The sequence below is a fragment of the Piliocolobus tephrosceles genome, chromosome 14 (assembly GCF_002776525.5).
Source record: "Piliocolobus tephrosceles isolate RC106 chromosome 14, ASM277652v3, whole genome shotgun sequence".
Taxonomy (NCBI): Eukaryota; Metazoa; Chordata; class Mammalia; order Primates; family Cercopithecidae; genus Piliocolobus; species Piliocolobus tephrosceles.
In genome coordinates, this window is record NC_045447.1 from 37706100 (window position 1) to 37730237 (window position 24138).

The 24138-nt window shown below is 40.1% G+C and overlaps 1 pseudogene; it reads right to left on the reverse strand.

Moving 5' to 3' along the window:
• Window positions 1-110: 110 nt before the first annotated feature.
• On the reverse strand, window positions 111-23362 carry LOC111536826 (annotated as a pseudogene).
• Window positions 23363-24138: the final 776 nt, after the last annotated feature.

A 24138-nucleotide genomic window follows, 5' to 3' on the forward strand; every position in this document is an offset into this window, starting at 1 on the left:
GCAAATATAGCAACTGCCTTCAGAGCTGTTAACTCAGGAATTCTCTCAATTACAAAATCGAGCAGAGAAGTTGCTTTTCTTTTTCGAAGTCCAGGTGATGACAATATTCCTTACTCCAGATCTGGCATTTTTTCATCACTATCTTGTAAATCGACATCTGCGCCATTGATTTCTGGTAAATCCACGTCCTCCTTGCCACTCATGTTGTTCATCATTGTTGGGAACAGGCCCCCAAATCTGGCCCCAAAACTGGCCATAAAGAAAAATCTCTGCAGTACTGTGACATGTTCGTGATGGCCATGATGCCCACACTGTAGGTTGTGGGTTTACCGGAATGAAGGCAAGGAACATCTGGCCCACCCAGGGCAGAAAACCGCTTAAAGGCATTCCTAAGCCACAAACAATAACATGAGCCATCTGTGTCTTAAGGACATGTTCCTGCTGCAGATAACTAATCAGAGCCCATCATTTTGTTTCCCTTAAGGAATACTTTTAGTTAATCTATAATCTATAGAAACAATGCTTATCACTGGCTTGCTGTCAATAAATATGTGGGTAAATCTCTGTTCGGGGCGCTCAGCTTTGAAGGCTGTGAGTCCCTTGATTTCCCACTCCACATGCTATATTTCTGTGTGTGTGTCTTTAATTCCTCTAGCACTGCTGGGTTAGGGTCTCCATGACCTATCTGGTCTCAGCACATCATCTCAAAGAAATGATCAAAACTAGACATGTCTTCATCTGAATCATCTTCCCAGCTTTTCCAATTACTGAAGTCCACACTAAGACAATTAAGCTTTGCCCTTTCTTTTGTTAACTTTGGCTCATGACTGGCCAGATTCTCCTTTTCATAAACAACATAAAATTGATCTGTCTATTCTTTGATGCTTGGAATCATTTGGATCAACACAGTGAAAAGGATCAATTTTATTTCAATGTTTAAAATTGTCACTTCCTCCAAGGCAGCTGAATGTAAGTTTGGATTTTTCAAAATTTACATTAACATCTTTACTGTCTTCAACACAAAATTTAATGAAGATATTGTCCCTTTGATGGCATCACTTTGCAGAAGCAGGCTGCTTTGTGAACTGGGCAGGGGGACAGGCACACAGGTGGGTGGGCCTCTCTGGAGGCTGCTGCTAGGGAGTTGACTCTTCTCTGGTCGTTACTCAGTGGTTTCCTCCCTGGTTGAGGCCTCTTCTTTCGTAGCTGCAGCCTGACCTGGGTCCCCAGAATGTACCTAGCAGAGATAGCAGCTCTTCCTGTTGGAGACAAGAGGAAAGTGTAGGAAAAGGGGCAGGAGGACAAAGAAGGTCAAATCTTGAATTATTAATAAAGATTACTAAGATTACTTTGCTCTCCTTTTTTTTTTTTTTTTTATTATACTTTAAGTTCTAGGGTACATGTGCATAACGTGCAGGTTTGTTACATATGTATACATGTGCCATGTTGGTGTGCTGCACCCATCAACTCGTCAGCACCCATCAATTCATCATTTATATCAGGTATAACTCCCCAATGCAATCCCTCCCCCCTCCCCCCTCCCCATGATAGGCCCCAGTGTGTGATGTTCCCCTTCCCGAGTCCAAGTGATCTCATTGTTCAGTTCCCACCTATGAGTGAGAACATGCGGTGTTTGGTTTTCTCTTCTTGTGATAGTTTGCTAAGAATGATGGTTTCCAGCTGCATCCATGTCCCTACAAAGGACGCAAACTCATCCTTTTTTATGGCTGCATAGTATTCCATGGTGTATATGTGCCACATTTTCTTAATCCAGTCTGTCACTGATGGACATTTGGGTTGATTCCAAGTCTTTGCTATTGTGAATAGTGCCGCAATAAACATACGTGTGCATGTGTCTTTGTAGTAGCATAATTTATAATCCTTTGGGTATATACCCAGTAGTGGGATGGCTGGGTCATATGGTACATCTAGTTCTAGATCCTTGAGGAATTGCCATACTCTTTTCCATAATGGTTGAACTAGTTTACAATCCCACCAACAGTGTAAAAGTGTTCCTATTTCTCCACATCCTCTCCAACACCTGTTGTTTCCTGATTTTTTAATGATTGCCATTCTAACTGGTGTGAGATGGTATCTCATTGTGGTTTTGATTTGCATTTCTCTGATGGCGAGTGATGCTGAGCATTTTTTCATGTGTCTGTTGGCTGTATGAATGTCTTCTTTTGAGAAATGTCTGTTCATATCCTTTCCCCACTTTTTGATGGGGTTGTTTTTTTCTTGTATATTTGTTTGGAGACTTACATGTTAGACCTATTACCATAAAAACCCTAGAGAAAATCTAGGTAGTACCATTCAGGACATAGGCATGGGCAAGGACTTCATGTCTAAAACACCAAAAGCAACGGCAGCAAAAGCCAAAATTGACAAATGGGATCTCATTAAACTAAAGAGCTTCTGCACAGCAAAGGAAACTACCAGCAGAGTGAACAGGCAACCTACAGAATGGGAGAAAATTTTTGCAATCTACTCATCTGACAAAGGGCTAATTTCCAGAATCTACAAAGAATTTGCTCTCCTTTTCAATGTTGTATTCACTTCCTCCCACCCTTACCACCTTCCCTTTTACACTGCTCTATTATCACCTTATACAATACCCTATAACTTATGATCGTTGTTTATTGTCTGTGGTCCATTACTAGATTATAAGCTCCGTGAGGGCAGAAATTGTTGTGTCCAGTGCTATATCCTCAGTGCACACTATATATTTGTTGAATGAATGAACAGCAAAATAGTACTACCATTTACTATGTAAATGAAATGTGCTTTTTATGTCATCTCTCAATCTTCACTGCAGACTAATGAAGTCATTTAATATTAAAATTCTTTCAGCAACTTGAATAGAGGAATGAGAACTTTTGATATGAAAATAGATAAACTTCAGCATAAAATAACAAACGTTTACTATCATTCCCTTCTTTTCACAAGGCTGAGAAAAAAATAAAAAATTGAGTACATTTTTAATTACCTTGTTAGGAATTTCACTAAAATCTTCATGTAGTTGGGCATCTATCCATATAAATATATTTCTTTCATATAGGCAATAAATATATTTCACTTCCATTGCAATAGCCTGAACATGTAGGATAAACATTCTTTCACATACTAAATAATTGTCAACTCCTGTAAGTAACATTCCAATGTATTTCTGAAAAGAAACTCAATTCATATGAAAATTTATTATGTGAGAATTTATACTACTCTTCTTATCATCTATATTTTACATATCATTTTGATATAGAGTGGGTGAGCTCCAAAGTAGGGCTTAGCCTGCAAGGGTTCTTGGCTTCACCTAGGAAATAATTCAAGGGCAACCTGGTGATGGGATACAAGAAAATAGCTTTATTTAAGTGGAAGTATTACAGCTCCAGCAGTGTTACAGCTCTGGTGGTGTTACAGTTCTGTGACTGCTCCTGTAGTGCAGGGCTACCCCACAGGCAGTGTGCTGAGAGTAGCAGCTCAGGGCAGTTTTTGCAGTCATATTTATATGTACTTTTAGTTACATGTAGATTAAGGGGTGGTTTATGCAGAAATTGCCAGGAAAAGGGTGACAACTTTTGGGTCATGAGTTCATTGCCATGGAAAGGAGTGGCAACTACCAGGTGTTGCCATGGCCATGGTAAGCTGTCATGGCACACTGCTAGGCATATCTTATGGAAAACTGCTTCTGCCTTATCCCTGTTTTAGCTAGTCCTCAATTTTGTCTGGTGTCCGAGCCCCACCTCTGGAGTTGAGTCCAGCCTTCTACCTCAATTTGAACTTCAAAACAATCATTTTAGAAATTTTAATTCCCAAAGGTTTAAAATATTTACAGGCTCACCTGAGCACCATCCTTATATATCATGCAGGCAACTTGCTAATTATTAGTCTTGTTTTAAAATATCAATGAAATCAGGAGATTGACACTAGCTTTGAAGTACTGTTCAGAAAAAGAAATCCAGACCAAAAAACCCAGAATAATATGATATATAATAGTTATACACGTGCTATTACTTTATCATGAAAATATGTACAATAAGTGTTTCTTTTAAAGTGTATACTACTCTGTATTATTTACATTTTCGTGTGTAAGTGCTACTATTTAAAACAACAATAGTAGTTAACAGTGGCAATCAATAGTAATTAATAGAGGACTAATTAAATAATATGTGTTTTATTTAAAAACATGTTTTCTAAATAATTTTTTATTTTAGAATAGTTTTAGATTTACAAAAAAATTGTGACGGGCACGTTTCTTTGTTTTAGACAATCCCCCTCCTTACATATCACATACATTGCCCCCATCCTTAAAAGGTTATGAAATAATACATGGGTGTCCCTGTTACTTAGCATTCAAGAGATGTCATTTAGCATCTCAGTTTCAGGTCCCACATAGCTTATCTTATGTTAATGAAACAAAAGGAAATAGTTTTCCAGTACTGGGAAGGTTTGTGCTATATCAGTGTTGATGTAGGAGAATTTATCTTTGGATTTCCTCTGTAAAAACAAGGCCAAATAATTACCATTGATTCCTCTCAGACAGCACAAATGCAACAGATTCTTGGGTAACAAAATGTTCTTCCCAATAATGTAATGTGTATTTTTTTTTCTCTCTCTTTTTGTTCGAATTTGTGATCCTGGAGGTATTCAGGATTATTAACATAATATTTGCAATACTTGCATGTGGCAGTTAAAGAACATTTTGCGTATGGTTTATGTTAATCTTAGATCTGTATCTGTGTTTGGACAAATAGGTGTAAAGTGTGATGTCACTTCTTTGCGTAAGTGTATGATGTTGATATCAGTTGGAAAGTGAAAATCACAATTGATAGAGATTTATAAATGAAATTAAATATTTTATAATATTTTCTGCAATTATAATACTTCATTATTTACAAACTTTCAATATTTTATCTTGATATGTATATTCATGTTTTATTTCTGAATTTAAGTATTACTATAAAAATGTTTTGACCATTCAGTTTCTGTAGCCTCTGCAGAACAAAATTTCTCCAAATTGAAATAACTAAGAAACACCCTAACAACTATTATGACTGAAAGAGAGATGTTTCCTTACAAATGACTGTCAATAGAACAGAAATTATGTGAAAATAGGTTATAATAAACAACATAATCAGTGATTTTGCTAAAATGAAACAGAATAAATATATAATAATTTATAAATATGAATGTTTTTATTTTATACTCACTTGAAACATTACTGATCTATCAAAAGAATACTTAGATATGTACTATAATTATGTTCAGGAATTTTTTGGTATTTGTTGACTTCTAGTCACTGAAAAATTTTAGTTTTACAAATATTTTTTATTTTGTCATCATGAAGTCATATTTAAAGATAAGAGCATAGAGCATATTTTATTGAACAGTTTTTCTTGATTTCTTAATTTTAAATAATTATTTATTTATTAAGAGACAGGATCTAGCTCTGTTGTCCAACTGGAGTACAGTGGTATGATCATCAGTCCTGCAGCCTTGAACTCCTTGGCTTGAGTGATTGTCCCTCTCATCTCAGCCTCCTGAGTAGGTGGGACTAAAAGCATAGGTGATCTGACTAGCTAATTATTATTTTTTTTTTATTTTTGGCTCTTTTGACTACTGTCATCCATGTAAGATGTGACTTGACTTGCTCCTCCTTGCCTTCTGCCATACTTGTGAAGCTTCTCCAGCCACACTGAACTAGAAGGAGTTTCACCACGTTGTCCAGCCTGGTCTTGAACTCCTGGGCTCAAGCAATCTGCCAGCTTCAGCCTCCCAAAGTGTTGGGACTACAGGTATGAGCCATCGTAGCCAGCTAATATTTGAACTGAGTGTGGGTTGGCACAGGAAGAGTGGGGAAGAACTGGAGTGAGCCACTGGCTTCAGGTGGGATGCTCAGGTTTTAGTGAGGAATGGGGTTCATCTGCAGACTCCTCTTCAGACTGCCAGTCATGCTCAGGGATCATATCCTCTCTTAACAGGGGTTCCTCACATAGCAGTCAAGTGGGAAACTGGAGATTTGCTTGGAAAATACCCCCATCTGTGTCCCTGCTCTAAGCCTCCTATTTCTGGTAAGATGGCATGCAGGGAAAACGATTGATTATTTCTGTTGACCGGCCTAGAGTGGTCCTGCTATGAGTCAAGGGGGAAGGTGTAAGAGCATTTACCAAGATACCTTCCTGAGAGCCCTCTGATGTCACCATCACCTGTCCCTTCTCTAAATGGCTTTTATTTAACTATTTCTCTCAGCCTATAGGACTTGCCCAATGATATGGTTTGGCTCTGTGTCCCCACCCAAATCTGCAGAGGTGGGGCCCTCATGGAGAACCTCTGCTAGGGCAATGTGGAAGGGAAATGTGGGGTCAGAGCCCCCACACAGAGCTGGGGCACTGGCTAGTGGAACTGTGAGAAGAGGGCCTGCAGATCCCAGAGTGGTAGATCCACTGACAGCCTGCACTGTATGCCTGGAAAAGACTCAGCACACTCCACACTAGCCTGTGAAAGCAGCCACGAGGGAGGCTGTACCCTGCAAAGCCACAGGGGCAGTGCTGCCCAAGACAGTGGGAATCCACCTCTTGCATCAGTGTGACCCAAACGTAAGACATGGAGTCAAAGGAGATCATTTTGGAACTTTAAGATTTGACTACCCTGCTGGATTTCAGACTTGCATGGGGCCTGTAGCACCTTTGTTTTGGCCAATTTCTCCCATTTGGAATGGCTGTATTTACCTTATGCCTGTACCTCCATTGTATCTAGGAAGTAACTAGCTTGCTTTTGATTTTACAGGCTTACAGGTGGAAGGGACTTGTCTTATCTCAGATGAGACTTTGGACTTGGACTTTTGGGTTAATGCTGAAATGACTTGAGACTTTGGTGGACTGTTAGGAAGGCATGATTTGTCTTGAAATGTGAAGATATGAGATTTGAGAGGGACCAGGGGCAGAATGATATAGTATGGCTCTGTGTCCTTACCCAAATATCATCTAGTAGCTCCCATAATTCCCATGTGTTGTGGGAGATGATTGAATTATGGAGGCGGGTCTTTCCCATGCTGTCCTCGTGATAGTGAATAAGTCTCATGAGATCTGACAGTATTATAAGGGGGAGTTTCCCTGCACAAGCTCTCTTCCTCCTGCCATCCATGTAAGATGTGACTTGCTCCTCCTTGCCTTCCACCATGGATTGTGAGGCCTCCCCAGCTGTGTAGAATTGTGAGTCCAATTAAACCTTTTTCTTTTGTTAAGAAGTTTTAGAGATGGGGTCTTACTATGTTGCCCAGTCTAGTCTCAAACTCCTGGCATCAAGTAATCCTTCTACCTCAGCCTCCCAAGTAACTGGGATTAGAGGCATGAGTCACTGTGCCTGGCTTTTCATTTTAAATATTTATAATATTGTATGTAGGTTTTCATTTTTTATTCTTGCTGTAGGTCCCACAAATGTAAGGGATAGGCTTGTACATCACATATGCCCATTACTATGATCTTAATATTAATGCCCCCAAAATTTATATGTTTAAAAACCTAATCCCCAAGGTGATGACATTAAGAGGTGGGGCCTTTTCGAAAGTGATTAAGCCATATGGGCAAAGCCATCATAGGATCAATGCCCTTAAGAAAGAGGTTGAAGACAATCTGCTGAGCTTGCATGTGCGGGTGTAGGGCCCCGTGGCTTCCCCCTGCACCTCTAGGCCACCGAGGTCTGCATCTGCCCTCTGGAGTTCAGCCCTCACTTATGATACCCTAGGAGTGACCAGTGCTCCTGGAGGCAGCTGATACATACCTTGCACCTGACTGGGGTGCCTATAGGGTCAGTTGAAGGATATGAGGAGGATGAACAGTTTCTGAGGAAGATGCACCATGTGCTGCTGGATGTGTTGGAGGCACCCTGCAGTGCCCAGAGTCTGGACGTGTGTTCTGCCTCAGCCACAGGATTCCCAACATGCTGCTGAATGATGAGGAAACTGAGAGTCTATTGTGCCAAGCGCCAGTTTTCCTTCTTATGATTGTGTGTATTTTTGTTGATGTATATCCCGTTTCCTAATTCTGCCATGTGTATCCCCAACCCTTGGCCTAATGGCACATCAAACACACCGTGTTCTTGAGCTCGATAGTAATGTTTTTTTCTCATTAAAGGTTCACACAAATAAAAAAGGTAAATAAAAAAATAAAAATAAAAGAGGTTGAAGGGGAGGTGCCTTGCCACCTTCACCATGTGAGGATGCAGAAACAAGATGCTATCTATGGAGCAGAGAGTAGCCCTTACCAGAGACCATATCTGCTAGTTCCTTGATCTTAGACCTTCCAGTCTCCAGAACTGTGAGAAATACGTTTCTATTGTAAATTACCCAGTCTAAGGTATTTTGTTACAGCAGCAGAGACCGACAAAGACAGAAATAGGCACAGAGAGATAGGGCGATGTGTTCATAGCAAAACCTAAAAATGTGAAAGCAGCTTTGGAACTGAATAATAAATAAAGGATGGAAAGAATTACAGGTCCACTGCCATGAAAGGAGCCTTAGGGGCAACTCAGGCGAGGGCTCAGAAGAAGGTGAGGTTGAAGAAGCTGTAGAAATAGCTTCCATCTTCTTAGAGATTACCTAAGTGGTTGTGATCAAAATGTTGATATTATTGAAATACAGATGGTAATTAGGCCATTCTGATGAAATCTCAGAAGGAAATGAAGGACATGTTATTGGCAACTGAAGATGAGATGATCTCTGTTACAAAGGGGCAAATAACATGGCCAAATTATGTTCATGTTCTAGAAGAAATCTCTAAGCAAAATGTTGAGGATTTTGACTACTTATAATAAAATGTGGAAGCAGAACTTAAAGATTTGGAAAATGCTCAGCCTGGTCGTACTGTATAGAATGGAAAGGTGTATTCAAGAGAGAACACCAAAGGTGTGGCTAAGTAACCATTTGTTAAGGAGATTAGTACGATGAGGCAGAAATCAGGTGCTATTTATCACAATAATGAAAGAATGACCCCAAAGGCCTTACAGTGTTTATTTGTGCTGTCCTTCCTATCATAGGCACAGAGTGCCAAGGCTGGGGGCAACATATCTATATCAAAAGAGGAAGCTTGGGCACCTGTAGGACCTTGGCGCCAGGTGACCTCAGATCTCCACTTCCTACATTCTGATGCAATGCTCCTCAGCTGCCCCAGGTATGGTTCAAGCAGGGCCATGTGCAGTTTTGGCCACTCTCTGGAAGGCAATATAGTAAATCTTGGTGGTGTCTGTGCAGTACTATCTCTACCAAAGTGCAGAGTGCATAACTTGTGAGTGCATGCCTGCCTCCACTTAGATTTCAAAGGATGCCCCAGAAAGCCTCAGAGCCCAGAGAACTATCACAGGAGCAGGAACACCACAGAGCCCCCAGTATGGCAATGCCCAGTGAAACCATGGGAGCAGAGCCACCCCAAGACCCCAGACTGCCAGAGCCACCAGTGTGCAATTCCAGCCTGGGAGAGCCATAGGCATGTGACTCCAATATGTGAGAAATGCTGTATGGGTTGTGCCTAGCAAAGCCATGGAGACAGGACTACCCCCCACCCTCCAAGGGTTTAGAAGGTAAAACGTCAAGTCAAAGATTATTCTTGAGCCTTAATATTTGCCCTGTTGGGTTTTGGAGTTAGTCAGGATTTATTATCTTTTTCTTCTTTCCTACTTCTCCCTTTTGGAAAGGAAATGTCTGCCCTGTGCCTACCCCACCATAGTATTTTCAAAGCATGTAACTTGTTTGATTTCAGAGGCTCACAGCTGAAGGAGAATTTGCCTCAGGATGAGTCACACCTTTGAGTCTCAGTCATATTTGATTTAAATGAGACTATGGACTTCAGACTTTTGAATTGGTGATGGAACAAGTTAAGGCCTGGGGAGCTATTGGGATGAAATGAATACATTCTGCATGTGAGAAGAACATACATTTTGGACGGCCAGAAGCAGAACTCTATGGTCTGAATGTTGGTGTATCCCCCAGATTTATATGTTGAAACCTAACCCCCAAAGTAATGGTATTAACAAGTGAAACCTTTTGGGAAGTGATTAAATCACAGAGGCTCTACTCTCCTGAATGGGATGAGCTTTAAAAAGGTTGAAGGGAGCTGTTTTGCTCCTTCTGCCATGTGAGGATGCAGCAACAAGGTGCCATCTGTGGAGAAGACAGCACACCCTCATCAGACACTAAACTGGCCAGTGCCTTGATCTTGAATTTCTCAGCATTCAGAATTGTGAGAAATAAATTTCTATTACTTACAAATTACTGAATCTATGTTATTTCCTTATAAATAAAGTGTCCAAGACAGTTATGTGATCCCAGATCACCCATGGCCATAATGTTTTCAGGTGAGACTTACTGGTGTTCAACTCTCAGCTGCCTTCCAAGCCCATCACTATGAGAATATGGAAACTCCCAGAAACCTTTGACAGAACAGGAGAGCAAAAAGAGACTTGTGTATGCTATCTTTGAATCTCCATTTGTCTAACACACAATGTCCCATTTTACTGTGTTTTCCAGAACTCTAAACAGGAAACAGAACAAAAGTTTCCTCTGGGATTTTCGGTTTTTCATAATCCACTCCCACCTTTGGTCAAGGCCTGGACCTTTCTAGGCAGGGTTGCCTTCTTCCTGAGCACAATAAGCCCCAGGGCTTTGCCTTAATGTAATAAAGCTTCAGAGGAACAATAAAATGATTACTGAGAATTGTAAATGCATTGAGAGATATTATTAAATATTATTCTTGCCTTAAAAGTAATAGGTCAGGGAGTACCCAGATATGGCAAAAATTATAAAGATGCTACTACAGTGAATTCTTATAATTTTATATTGCCTTTATATGCATGTATACTCAAATGTATCCATTTTGAGTATAAGTTGGACCTTCTTATCCCACAAGCAGGACTTAGTCACCCTTAACAACAATTTCTAGTTCTCTGCCTCTTCCAGCTTCCTCAGTGTGGCTGATCAGGATATCTGCTTATACAACTGCCTTCTTGTGACTGCCTCCCTAGGGGACAGTTAGATACAACTTACTTCACTTGCCCACTGACCCCCACACCTCATACGAACTGTGCAGATATGCTCAGCAACCACCTCTCAGTTGCCTGTGACCTCTTGGAAATATTGCCTGCTTATTCTAAACCCATCAATTCAAACTTCCCTTGGGAAACCTGCTTGGGTAACACCCTGAACCCCAATAAAGGTGTTGACCCAAAGGTCCCTCTCTCTCTCTTGCTCCCCACATGCTGGTTGAGTGCATATCCTGGACGGCTCTCCCCTTCCCGTTGGCGCTCTTTCCCTCTCTTCTATAATCTGTGAGTAATATGCTCTTCTGTTATTTCATGTGTTTTGCTAAGTTGCCTCTTCTGTGTCTCACCTGACCAACACACCAAAATCTACCTTCTTTCCCCATCAGGGCTCTCCTAGAGAGGGGCTGTCTTGGTAGGAATAAACTGGACACAGGTCAGGCAAGAGCCCCAAAGGCGTCTTCCAGTATAAACAAGTTTTCTGTGAGAGGAACACCCTGTCATGGGTTGGACACCCAGGCATTAGGCTGTCTGCCAGGATGAGGTGTCCCATGAAAGACACACTATAAACATTCATGACCCAACCCCTGGAGCCCTGGCAGGGCAGGGGAAGAGTTTTTACCTATGCTCCTGAGAGAGACCTCAAGACCAAATTAGAGGAAAATACAATAGCTACCTAATGAGTAACTTTTTTGAAGACCGTTTAGAGCCAGTCTTCTCATTATATAGGTAAATAATACAGCCTAGAATTTTTTTTTTTTTTTTTTTTTTTTTTTTTTTTTTTTTGCAATTAATTTAATGGCAGGACTGGGATTAGAATTTGGGGACTTATCCCTATATTTTCTCCATTCCATTACATTGAGATTTTCTCCCATAGGCTGTTAAACTCTATTCTCTGGAAATTTGAAATAAATTTTGGTCATATGCTATCACTGTTTTTATCTCAGGACAGCTAGAAACACTTCAATTTCTATGTTTACCTTTCTTATGGAGAACATTTTTTAGGTTCTAATAATGACTAGGAACATTCTTGGGTCTCTCACAAAAAGAGTCATAGTTTCCATTGATTGTGTTGTAGCTTTGTGGAAACTTCATGGAATCCCTAAGTATACCTGGTGACTTTAAACCATTAGAATAGTCTTCATTGTGGCCGGGCATGGTGGCTCATGCCTGTAATCCCAACACTTTGAGGGGCCGAGGCAGTCAGATCACGAGGTCAGGAGATGGAGACCATCCTGGCTAACATGGTGAAACCCCGTCTCTATTAAACATACAAAAAATTAGCCGGGTGTGGTGGTGGGCACCTGTAGTCCCAGCTACTCAGGAGGCTGAGGCAGGAGAATGGCGTGAACCTGGGAGGTGGAGCTTGCAGTGAGCCGAGATTGTGCCACTGCACTCCAGCCTGGACATCAGAGCAAGACTCTGTCTCAAAAAAAAAAGAATAGTATTCATTGCAAAATCATTTATTTCATTTTTGCTACCATTTCCCCTCTCCTTGTCCATGATTTAAGCAATCAGGTGTTCCTAAATTTTAACCTTTTTGTCAGTAATTCTAGATTTTTAAAAAACATACTTTTAAAGATTATAATGGGCACAATAATATACTTCCAAGATTGCAATCTACAAAGTAAAATTTCCATGATAAAAGGTGTTACATGACACATGGTATAAATTAATTTGATACTAAAATTTATATTAAGAAAAAGAAGACCTTTTTGCTAAGCATGGTAGATAGTCAGGAGTAGTTCAGTGTGGTATGTTATAACAAGGGTCCTGAAATAATTCCTGGGATTCAAGAATGAAAAATAATATTCTAGGATAACTGTAAGATTAATTTTAGTTATGAAAAATCATTGATAAGTATTATTGAAGACCAATATACACTGTAACCAAAGGAGGGTAAAACATAGAGCTTACTTATGCCTTAGCCAGAAATCATTTTTTCCTTCACTGTACCATTGAAATCTCTCATTTAAAGTAGTATTTTCATACTGACATATTTAAAACTAGCCAGTTATTTCCCTCATGAACATGCTATTCATAACATTTCTCAGGTTTATCAATAAGCCATTGGCAAATGAGGTAAGATAGGGACAATGTTTTATTATTTCATTCTAATTAAAACTGTTGGCTCTAAACCCCCTAGTCATGGCTACTGCATCCAAGTAAATTAAGAAGATAATGCATTAGTGGATACAGGCTTGAGTTAAAAATAATTGTCATTTCAAAAACTTTCCCCATTCCACAGATTTGGGCACTAGTCTTGAAGCACATTCCAAAGAGAAAATTCATAAATTTCCCAGTCTGCATTAACCCCTTCCCAACTCAATCTCTAAAATCCCTCAAGTAATAATCATTGGGTTTGGAGGCCAGAATCCAGCAGATAAGGACTGTTTTCAAAGTCCAAACTAATCTGTCATTAGTGCTGTAAATACTGACCAGTGTTCAAAAACTAGCATATGATTGCTGAGGCCTCACCTTGTTGTTTGGCTAGATTATGTAACTGTCTTCCTTCCAAACTCATCTTCCCAGTACTCCAGCCATTTGAATGTTTTGAATTCATTCAGTGCATATTTACCAGGAATAGTTTCAGGTGACTGGATACTTTAAGTAACAAAACAGTAAAAAAAATGCCTGCCCTCATGAAGCTTTTATTATATTGCAGTCCCACAAAGGGGATATATCTATATATAAATTTATCCTTTCCAGAAGGCACTTCTATACTACTTTATCCAGTGAATCCTTGCCCAGGTGTCAAGCTCCACTCATAGGTACCACTTCCAGGAATCTTTCCTGCTATGTGTTAGGTGCCCCTTCTGAGTATTCCTAGGATTTTATTTTTGGAAGTGCACTTACCACACTCCATTGGAATTGCCTGTTTACTTTTTCTATCTTTTCAGGTACACCAGGGGTCAACAAACTTTTGCTGTAAAGGGGTAGATGGTAAATATTTTAGGATCGTAGGCTGTATTAGGGTTTTCCAAAGCAACTGAAACTATTTATGCAGGTTGATCCCTAATCTGAAAATCTGAAATCTGAAATCCGAAATGCTCCAAAATATGTGGTCTCTATTGCAATCATCAACAGCCATTGTAAAGTGAAAGGAACTGTAAATAACACATAAACAAAAACTTTATCTATTAAAACAGATAGAGACTGGATTTGGTCTGCAGACTGTAGTTTGCCAACCCTTGAACTAGTCTATGCATTTCTTGAGCAGGAACAGGGTCCTGGTTAATTCAAACATCCTTGGAAATAACGAGAACTTAATGAATTATTATTGAATGAATATTGAACTAATACCATAATAGCTATGTGATTGCCATTATGGATCTGGATGTTGGCAAATTCACAATCATCTTGATTACTATCAGGAACTATATCTCACAATAGTCAAGGATGGCTGCTAATGATTACAAGTATGTTTGATTATGTCATCTGGATGGTCATATGTGTTTTTCTTTAGTTTGCATGTGCATATATTTTAGTTAAGCAAATATGCACATATATAGCTGTGTCATATTTTAAGTTTTTCTATAATTTTTCCAAATGGAATGACACAAATGCACCAAGTAAAACAGAGGTTTATTTACAATAATTTGTCAATGTTAGGGTATCCAGGCACTCTAAATTTTTCTTCAATTGTTTGCAAGGAAAATCAAGTTGCAGTCATTAAGCACTAAAATATGCCAACTACTTTATACCTTAGCCTTTATTTCACAGTTCCTGATCCTTCTGGAGAATGTGGAAAATCTTTTCTCCTGAAAACACCCCTGACAGTTATTTGTGGGGTATCCTTAGGGATGTCTCATGCGTTAATCAATAAGTTCTGTCTGCTTCCCTGGGACGCTGACCATTCATTTTTTCTTTTTCTAGCTCCGCTTGCTCCAGGCCTTCTTCAGTGATATGACCAAAGCTGAGTGATGTCCTCTTACTTTTTGGTGTGTGTGTGTGTGGCTCATACCTACTACTGACAACTACAAATACCTCCCTTGTATATGGTGAACACCTTACATCCAGTGCTTTGCCAGTGTTCTAAGTTCTCATTGGCTATATCCCTTGACAGTCTGTGGAGTACCGTGTTCCCTGTTCTGGGGAGCAGGGTGGAGAAGGCCTGCATGTACTTCTTAGCTGGTACTTCACTTTGTCACCTGGGTCATCATGACTTGCCCACCCTTTTCTGTGTTTCTCTTAGAGTCTTAGTAAAAACAACACTTTCTATTTCTGCTGCACCTCTCCTCCACTTTACCTCCTATGTTTGTATCTGGTTCTGGAAATTAATAATGAATATGGGGTCCTTGCTATCTTGCCAATGTACCTCTCATCCAGTATGAGAACTGTGTACCAAAATACCTCCCTCTTCTTCTAGACATCCCAATATGTCTTTGAGTTCCAAGATCAACCCCTTTTTCCCAAGTCTTATGTTTCACTTTTATTCCATTTTATCATATTACTCCCATTTTACAAATTAGAAGGCTGAAGCACATGGAGAGTTAAGTAATTTGTTTGATGTAAGTCGCACAGAGTAATGAAGTAAGGGTTCTAATCTAAATCTCTCTGAGTCCAGAGACCACTGATCTTCCAACTATACCTTACTGGCTGCAAGAGATGCAAAAACAAAAAGGCAAGTCCCCTCCCTTAAGGATTTCACAGCCTAAAGCAGAGTCTACAATCTGTAAGTTAGTTCATTTATACATTTTGACATTGGCCAGTGGCTGATGGGATTAACAATGGGACAATGAAAATTTCAGTAGTTCCAGTCCTGGATAGCATTTTCATCTGGGAAAGACTTTGCTGTCCTTTGGAAAAGTGGTTTCCAGATTAGGATACACATTAGGAACCCCTGTTAAAAATACACATGCAAGCACTTTATCTCAGAACTATCAAGTCAGAACTTTCAGGTGCAGGACCCAGCAATCTTCACTTAACAGGCTCCTCAGGTGAGTCTTATGCCATCGGCTCCTAAAATTGGTGTTTGGGACTTGCTGTCTTAGACACTGTTCCAGAGGAAACTGTCCAGAGACCACTGACTTAGAGAAGGAGACACAGAAGGAACTAAAGCAAAGGAGATTAGAACCAGGAGTTGAGCGAGTCAAGAGAAAACGCTTAGAAACCTGAGCTATGTGATGAAATATTAGACTCCATTATGAACACCTGAACTAAAAAGCAGACTAGAGAGACCGGGCTCTGCCCAGACCCTTCAGCAGCAACTGCTGGTAGCCCTGTCACTGGGGACTTAAAAAGAGGAGTAGTGGATGGTTTCTGTGCAGACAATTTCAACTTTCAATGGGCTGGGTTGTTTTAAATGATATAAATTCACAAGCAACAGGCAAGCATCCAGTGCTTCTAAGTTGGCTTCTAAGTTAAGCAAGTCATCCTGCTTTCATCTGCCTCCTGCAGCTGAACTCACAGTGAGCATCTGGGGAGTCAGGGCTGTCACTGCCTAGTGGGGAGAGTCTGCTTTCTGATACATCTGCCTGCAGTGCATCTGGAAAGGCTGCTTTCATCTTGCTGTGTTTGTTTCTCTCATCCCAGAGGGAAACAGTTCTCTGAGGGATGAGTAATCATCATCTCAGGTGGTTCATTGCTCTGAAATACAGATTTTTATCAGATGCATCAACCTAACTAAGAGATTGTTGGGTAACTATTTTGGAGGCAACATGCACAACTGGGCTACCAGAGTAGTAAGGGTCCAGCTAATATGAATTTATAAAGACGGTTTCTTGACTTTCAAAACACTTTTCTCTGGGATTTAGTGCATGGGAGTAGGGGGAGGTGAGCTGGGGGCGATATTTCTACCTGGACTGAGAGATGAAGTGCCAACAATGACAAAAGCAACAGACTCCTAAAGAGAATAAGAGTTTTGTTTCTCGATTAGTAACTTTAATCTGCATTGGTGATCTTCCGTTCTTTTATTCCTTGTTTTTTGCTTCCTCTTTTTGGTGCCCTATCAGATTTTGACTTCTCTTTCTTCTAATAAGCCACTGTCTCCCAGTGATACAGACCTGATTCCTTTCACTGTGGTCAGGGACCTACAGACTCCATAACATTGCTTTCATGTTCAGCCTCCAATAAGGCAGTCTCCATATTGCTAAGAGCTCCCTTCCCAACCACTCCAAGGTGAATCCTGCGGGAGGCAGCAAGATTAATGCTGCTTGTTCTCCACTGCTTTGTATCCTCTGTTTCCTGGATACCCTGCAGTGTGGGGAGTCCTGGCTTCCAGTGCAAAAGAGTGGGGAAGCTGGGAAAATATGTTCAACTGGATCTTGAAGCATCTTCCACTTTCAGAAGTAGACTATAAACAGTCAAGTTGGCTTCTATTCTTTCTTATTCATTGTCTCTCAGAAATTTCTCTCAATTTTTTTCTTTCATGCATATCATTTATTCTTTCATATATTCATCAAATATTTATTAAGCAGCCACTTGCTTAGTAAATATGTGTCAGGCCCTATTCTAAGAACCGACGAACATAGTGTTGAACAAGGTGTAATTTCTGCCCTTGAGGAATTTACAATCTGGAATAGTGCTATCCAATAGAATATTCTCTAATGGCAGAAATGTTCCGTATCTACATTGTTCAATATAGTAGCCACTAGTTACATGTGGCTATTGAGGAATTAAATTGTGGTTAGTGTGGCTGAGGAACTAGATTTCTGTTTTATTTATTTTTAATTAATTACATTTAATTAGCTATGTATGGCTAGTGACTACTGTATTTGTATAGAGCAGAAAATGGATAGTCAGATAAAGAAGCAGACTTTCACAATATCGTATGTTAAGTTTGTAATGAGATAGTTGTTTAGACTAGTAAATAGGTCAGGGTTAAATGCTTTGATTGAATCAGATTATAAAGGGTGCCAAACACAAAGGATCATCCAAGTCTAACACTTACAGATTCAGTTGGTAAAGAAATAATGAACTAATTTTACATTCAGCCAGATTATTACTCATATATATATAGTGAAGACAAGAGAAGCTAATGATGTGAGTCCTTATCTCACACACCAAAAGGATGGCACTGAAACAGAAGGGGTCAGATGGCTTCAACAAGATAGGGTTGTGATTGCTGGCCAGTCAATTCCAGACTGCAGCTAAATGGCTATAGAGCTGCAGTTCTGCCCTACGGAAGTGTAGGGGTTAAGTTGGAAAGTCTCATGTTCCTCTGGAACCTGGGAGATATATCAGAAAACCGCCTCGTGGCAGCATCCCACAAGATAGAGGCAGATGAGGAAATAACCTTGTGAAACCTTCTCTGAAGATTTCCTCCCTTGCCATGTTAGGAGTCTCACAGGGCATTCCACCCAGATTTAGGTCACGTGGCAGTCCAAGCATTGCCTGTGCATCCCATGTAGACACATTAGAGTCTCTAAGGCTCCATGGTAGAGCCACTCCCTTGGAAATGGTCTTAAGTGCTATGCCAAAGGATTTAGATTCTACCCTTAAATGAATCTGGGAGTCACTGGAAGTTTAAAGTAGAAGAGTAATTTGACTTTTGAGTTTTGCAGAGATCAGTCTGACAATATTGTAGAGACTAGAAAAAAAAAAAAAAACTGTAAAACGGGAGAAAGATTTGGGAAAAAGGACAAGAGTTTGTGGGAATGAAGAAGAGTGTAAAGTTAGAATCATTTATGAACACATGGAATGTGAAGGGCTCTGTATACAGTAAAAGTGATGAATAAATCAAACAGATTTCTGCCTTCAAGAAAATTTCAGATTAATAGGACAGAAAAGACACAATATAAATGATTATAAGGCTCAATATATTAAGTGCTTTGAGAGGCATGCTGGAGGGCCCAGAGGAAGGAGAGACCTCTTCAGATGGGTGTCCCTTATGCAGTAGGTAGTTTATTGATGATTGTGACACTGCAGTGTTAGACAGGAGAAGCCTTAAGGATCTTATAAATTAACACTCTGGAACCTATGAGGAACTAGCTCTGAGAAGCAATACGCCGTATCAACTAACAAGGGTATGAATCCATGTATATGGATTAGTTGGGATCCAACTGAGAATAAGGTAATACAAATGTAACAGAATAAAAGTAGAAAAAAGTCATACAGATTAAGCATGGGGAGAGGTGGCAAGGAGAAAGTTTTGAAGGCTTTGGATTTTGAGGCCAGTGTCAACTTGTTCTTTTATTTATTTATTTTTTGAGACAGCATCTTGCTCTGTCTACCAGGCTACAGTATAGTGGCGCGATCTTGGCTTACTGCAACCTCCACCTCCTGGGTTTAAGTGATTCTTCTGCCTCAGCCTCCCGAGTAGCTGGGACTACAGGCACATGCCACCACAGCTAATTTTTGTATTTTTAGAAGCAATGAGGTTTCACCATATTGGCCAGGCTGGTCTCAAACTCCTGACCTCGTGATCCGCCTGCCTTGGCCTCTCAAAGTGCTAGGATTACAGGCATGAGCCACCATGCCCAGCTCAACTTGTTCTTTATCACTGGACATATTAATAGATGGGTCCTCACTTCCCACTTCTCATCCCCTCATTTTGGCATTTCCACTTTACTTTGTCATCCTTCTTCTACCTAAAGGAGACAAGTTGATATCCATTGCCTTAAAAAAAAAAAAAAAAAAAAAGGCAGCACATCAGAAAAGGGGGGAAAATCTTCTTTTGGTTTCTGAGTTACAAAAAACCTAATGGCTGATATGCACTCCAGAAGTCATAAATGAGTAGGTTTTGTTTGGTTCACATCTGTTTTGTTGCACACTGAATACTTTTAGACTGGGCTAAAGAGTAGGTTGTCTTTAGTTCTTTACAGTTCTATATCTCATTTATTCCTGGCCCTTATCTATAAATTTATATTACCTGCTTGGTCCCCATGGGTATCTGAATTTGGAGCCTCTGGCACACATTGTACAGCAGGTTCAGAAGAATGCACAATAATGTATAAGCTTCCCGAGTCTTTCAGCATTATAGAAGTCACAGAAAACTTACTTGGATTCCAAGTAATTTCTATTTTGAGTCTTTGTTCCTCCAGGTGGCAGAGATGTAATCTTAGAACAAAGACTTAAAATAGAATTTACTTGGAATCTAGAAGAATAGAAAAAAATACATTTTGTGCACACATGAGTTTGTGGGCTATAATTCTACTATTTCACTATCTGTCCTGCCAAAGTATGCACCAGGGTGTATACTTAACTAAAAGGTTCAGAGTCAGGAAAAAGAAAGATGAAATTAAAAATAAAGTGTTGGGAAAGAAAAAAAAGGAGGGGTAAGTTAAGAGAAGAGTGAGTTTTCATATTTCTACTCTCATTTGGGGAAAATAGTTAAAGTTTAGATATTGGGTCACCTGATATGAGTTAAGATTCTTGCTTCATCATTGACTACATAGGCAAACTTGGCTAAACCATTTAACTCACTGAGCTCTATTTCCTAATTTGTAATGTAAGGATAGTAATATTGTTTTATTCCTACAGGGTTGTTGTTCCCACAGGGAATAATGACCTTGAAAGAGCCTTGAAAAATGAAAAAGCTTTACCATGGGAATTAATATTATCCAGAATTAATACTTGCCCAGTCTCAAGTATGTCTTTATCAGCAATGTGAGAACAGACTAATACAGTCTTGTATGTCTCATGGCTGTTTAATATGCACGCTTGGAGTCCTAAAGACAGTCACTGTCCAGACATACAATTCAACAAGTGATTCAAGGACACAAACATGATGGAATCATTGTGTTTCATACAGACTGAAAAATCAGGTGTCTACAAACAAATACCCCAGCTTTAAGGAGAATTGATAGTAGTGGGCTGAGAATAAAAAAGTACCCACACTCATGGGAAAAAGACTGATTTTTTCTGTAGCTAAACTAATAAATCCTACAACTGATCTCCTTAGTTTACAGTGTGCTGATGCTATCAATTCACCAGAAATGAATCTATACATGAAATTGTATAATATGTCTTTTCAGTTTATGATAACAAAATCATTTTTCCAGGTTAAATACATTTGTGCTGGTAAAGGTTAAGTGGGATTATATTGAAATATATCTTTTTGGGACTAGAGGCCTCAAAATTTGGAGATTTCTGCACCTCATCATTAGTAGCCTTCACTAATATAGAGTAGCAGAGACAACAGAGAGAGGTGGTGAGTGATGTAGGATACCAGGCCTTCACATAACAGGGTGAGATTGATTCTATCACACAGTCTAGGGGCACAGCCAACCTGGTTTTAGAAAGGAGTTTGATGCTAGGATTTTCTCTGTTGGTGGACTCTCAGATATGACCAAAAGGAAACTCCAGACTGTTCGGATATCATGGAGGAATTTCTCACTTAGTAGAACTTTCTAGAAAAAGTAAAAGTCACATGCTTTCCCAAAGTTTGAATCATAGTCTGTTGGCCATTAAAAAAAAGCATGCAACTAATCAGGAAACTTGGCACCTTTTCTCTCTTGACCATGATATGACCTTACAGAAGTCAATCATCCTGAGCTTGTGAAATACAAAGTTGAACTAGTTAACTCTTTGATTGCAAGTAATAGTTATTAACTCAAGCTAATGTAAACAAAGGGATTCTATTATAGGGATGCCAGAGTGTCTCAAGGAACTCAAGTACAGTTGACCTTCAGGAGTGGTTAGAACCAGGAATTTGAAATCTAGTAAGATTACTTTCTCTGACTTTCATCTTTGTATCTACTTTATTCATTCATAACGTCTCTCTTTCTCCCCATCTCCCACTCCCCCTCCCTCTCCCTCTCTCTCTCCCCCTCCCTCTCCTTCTCCCTCTCCCCTCAAATTCCCACATATTTCCCCTAAGACTGATTTTCTGGAATTATCTGGATATAGCTTCAGCTTCTGAATTTTATGGATCCAATTGCATGTGAGTCCAGGACCAGGGTAGGGCAAGAGAGGTTCCAAGGGTGCACGATATAAGGAAGACCTTAGAGGCTTGGTCAGTGACATGAAAGTAAATTTCGGTCCTCTAGATGCCTCTCTTGCCTCACCTTAGGTTTGACCCTGATAGAGTGACTCGTGATCTCTGGGTCTCAATTCTAAGTTAGCAAGGTGAAAACATCGTTGCCACATCTTGAATCTGAAATTCAGCTCTAATTCAATCAGCAATGGCACCAGGGTTCGTGCCACAAGGTACATACATAGCTCCTGAGTGATCATAGCTCTGGGCTTTAGGAGACTATTCTCAGATAAAAAGGAACCATAACTTGGGAAGAAAGCCTCAAATCTTCAATCACAAATGTACTATATATTTATTTCTATTACATTTTTGGTGCTATTTTATTCTGCTCCTTACGAACCTTATAACTCCTAAACAGGTGCATTGTATAATTTATTATATCAGTGTCGAAAGGATCCCTAAAGTTTTCATACATAGTTACTACCCTTGAGAGGCTCACTTGGGAGGATAAAACTAGATAAAGGATGCATGCTGAAGAGTGGTTATAGTAAGCAATTCAAATTAATTAACTATAAAAATAAAAGCTGTATTGGGCTAATGCATTGTACAGGAAGGAAAGGAGGGAGGGAAGAAGACCCCAGATTTTCCTTATAATGGAGCAGGGTACAAAATGGCCAATCAAATGTATATTGTAGTTTCTTTACTACAAACAACATTGGCATTTATAACTCTATTAGAAAAGCATAATAGCAAAGACAAGAGCATGAAGTTTTATTTTCTCTTAAAAAAATAAACAATGGAAAATCTGCAAAGAACTAGAGGTCTAACAATGGCAGATAGGGATGAAGAGACTAAAAGAAAAACAACAACAAGGACCATAACAGAGTGCGTGTTTATGTAATTCTGTGCCCATACCCATACCCAACAGGTGTGGGGGCTGAAAAGCAGTGTTGTTTCAGATGCTTTGTCATGTATTATCCCCCTTGGCTCCTAACACCTTGTAAAAATAGGTTACACAGGTATTATTTCAACTTAAGAATTAAACCTTAATGTACTGAAAACCATAAAACTAAGATTTACTAGTGTTATAATGGATAAAACAGGAGGCTGTGGTGTCAGATATAGCTTGAATTCCCACTTCTATCAACTACTTGTGAGACTTGGAGCATGCCATATAACCCGTTTCCCCATCTGTAAAATGAGAACAATTAGTACTTTCTGCATGTCTCTCTCTCCCTCCTCCAAACGTTCTGCATATTTTTCACCAAGTTCCCAGAAGTTTAATTTGGTCAGACCCAATATAAACCTTGCCTTGACCTTTTCTTGGAATTGAGTTCTCCAACTTAAAGTCTTCTCTCCCACTACAGGGGGTGAGGCACCACCTGTTCCCTTGCCAGTTGCCAATGTTCCAGCTGTCGGCCACCCCAGCAAGTGCCCTTGCAGATGATCCAGTGCATATCCAATTGACAGGCCTGGCATCCCAGGTGGTGACTCTGAAGGCCTCGCTGACGGATGAGAAGGGGAATCTGTTCTGGTCCATGGCCTTCTACAGGGGCTAATGAGGCTGGTGAGGTGGATCTGGGGCAGGCTCCCGCATTTGGAGGTGACTACATGGGGGTACATCCAATGGACCTCTTTTGGTCTCTGAAGCCTGAGAAGCCTTTCCGGAGGCTGCTCAAACATGATGTGATGAACAGCCCCTTTTGGGTCAGTCTGGACCTATATGACTCCATTTGTTTTCAAGATTCAGCCACTGTTCGGCCCAAGGCCAGCCAGACCGTGCAGCGCTGGTTCTCAGGCCCTGAGGTGCAGAGGAAGCAGATTCGAGAAGGTTGGGTGCGAGGAGCCCCTTTTCTCCCTCCAGGTGAAACTAATCTTTGGTGATACAGAAATCACTGTTAATGTGTATTTGTTCGTTTTCATGCTGCTGATAAACGCATACCCGAAAGTGGCAACAAAAAGACATTTAATTGCACTTACAGTTCCACATGGCTGGGGAGGGCTCATAATCATGGTGGAGGGCGAGACGCACTTCTTACATGGCAGCAACAAGACAGAATGAGGAAGAAACAAAAGCAGAAACCTCTGATAAAACCATCAGATCTCGTGAGACTTATTCACTATCACGAGAATAGCATGGGAAAGACCAGCCCCTATGATTCAATTACCTTGCCCTGGGTCCCTCCCAATTGTATCTCCCAGAACTCCTTCTTTGACTCTGGAAATTCTGGGAAATACAATTCAAGTTGAGGTTT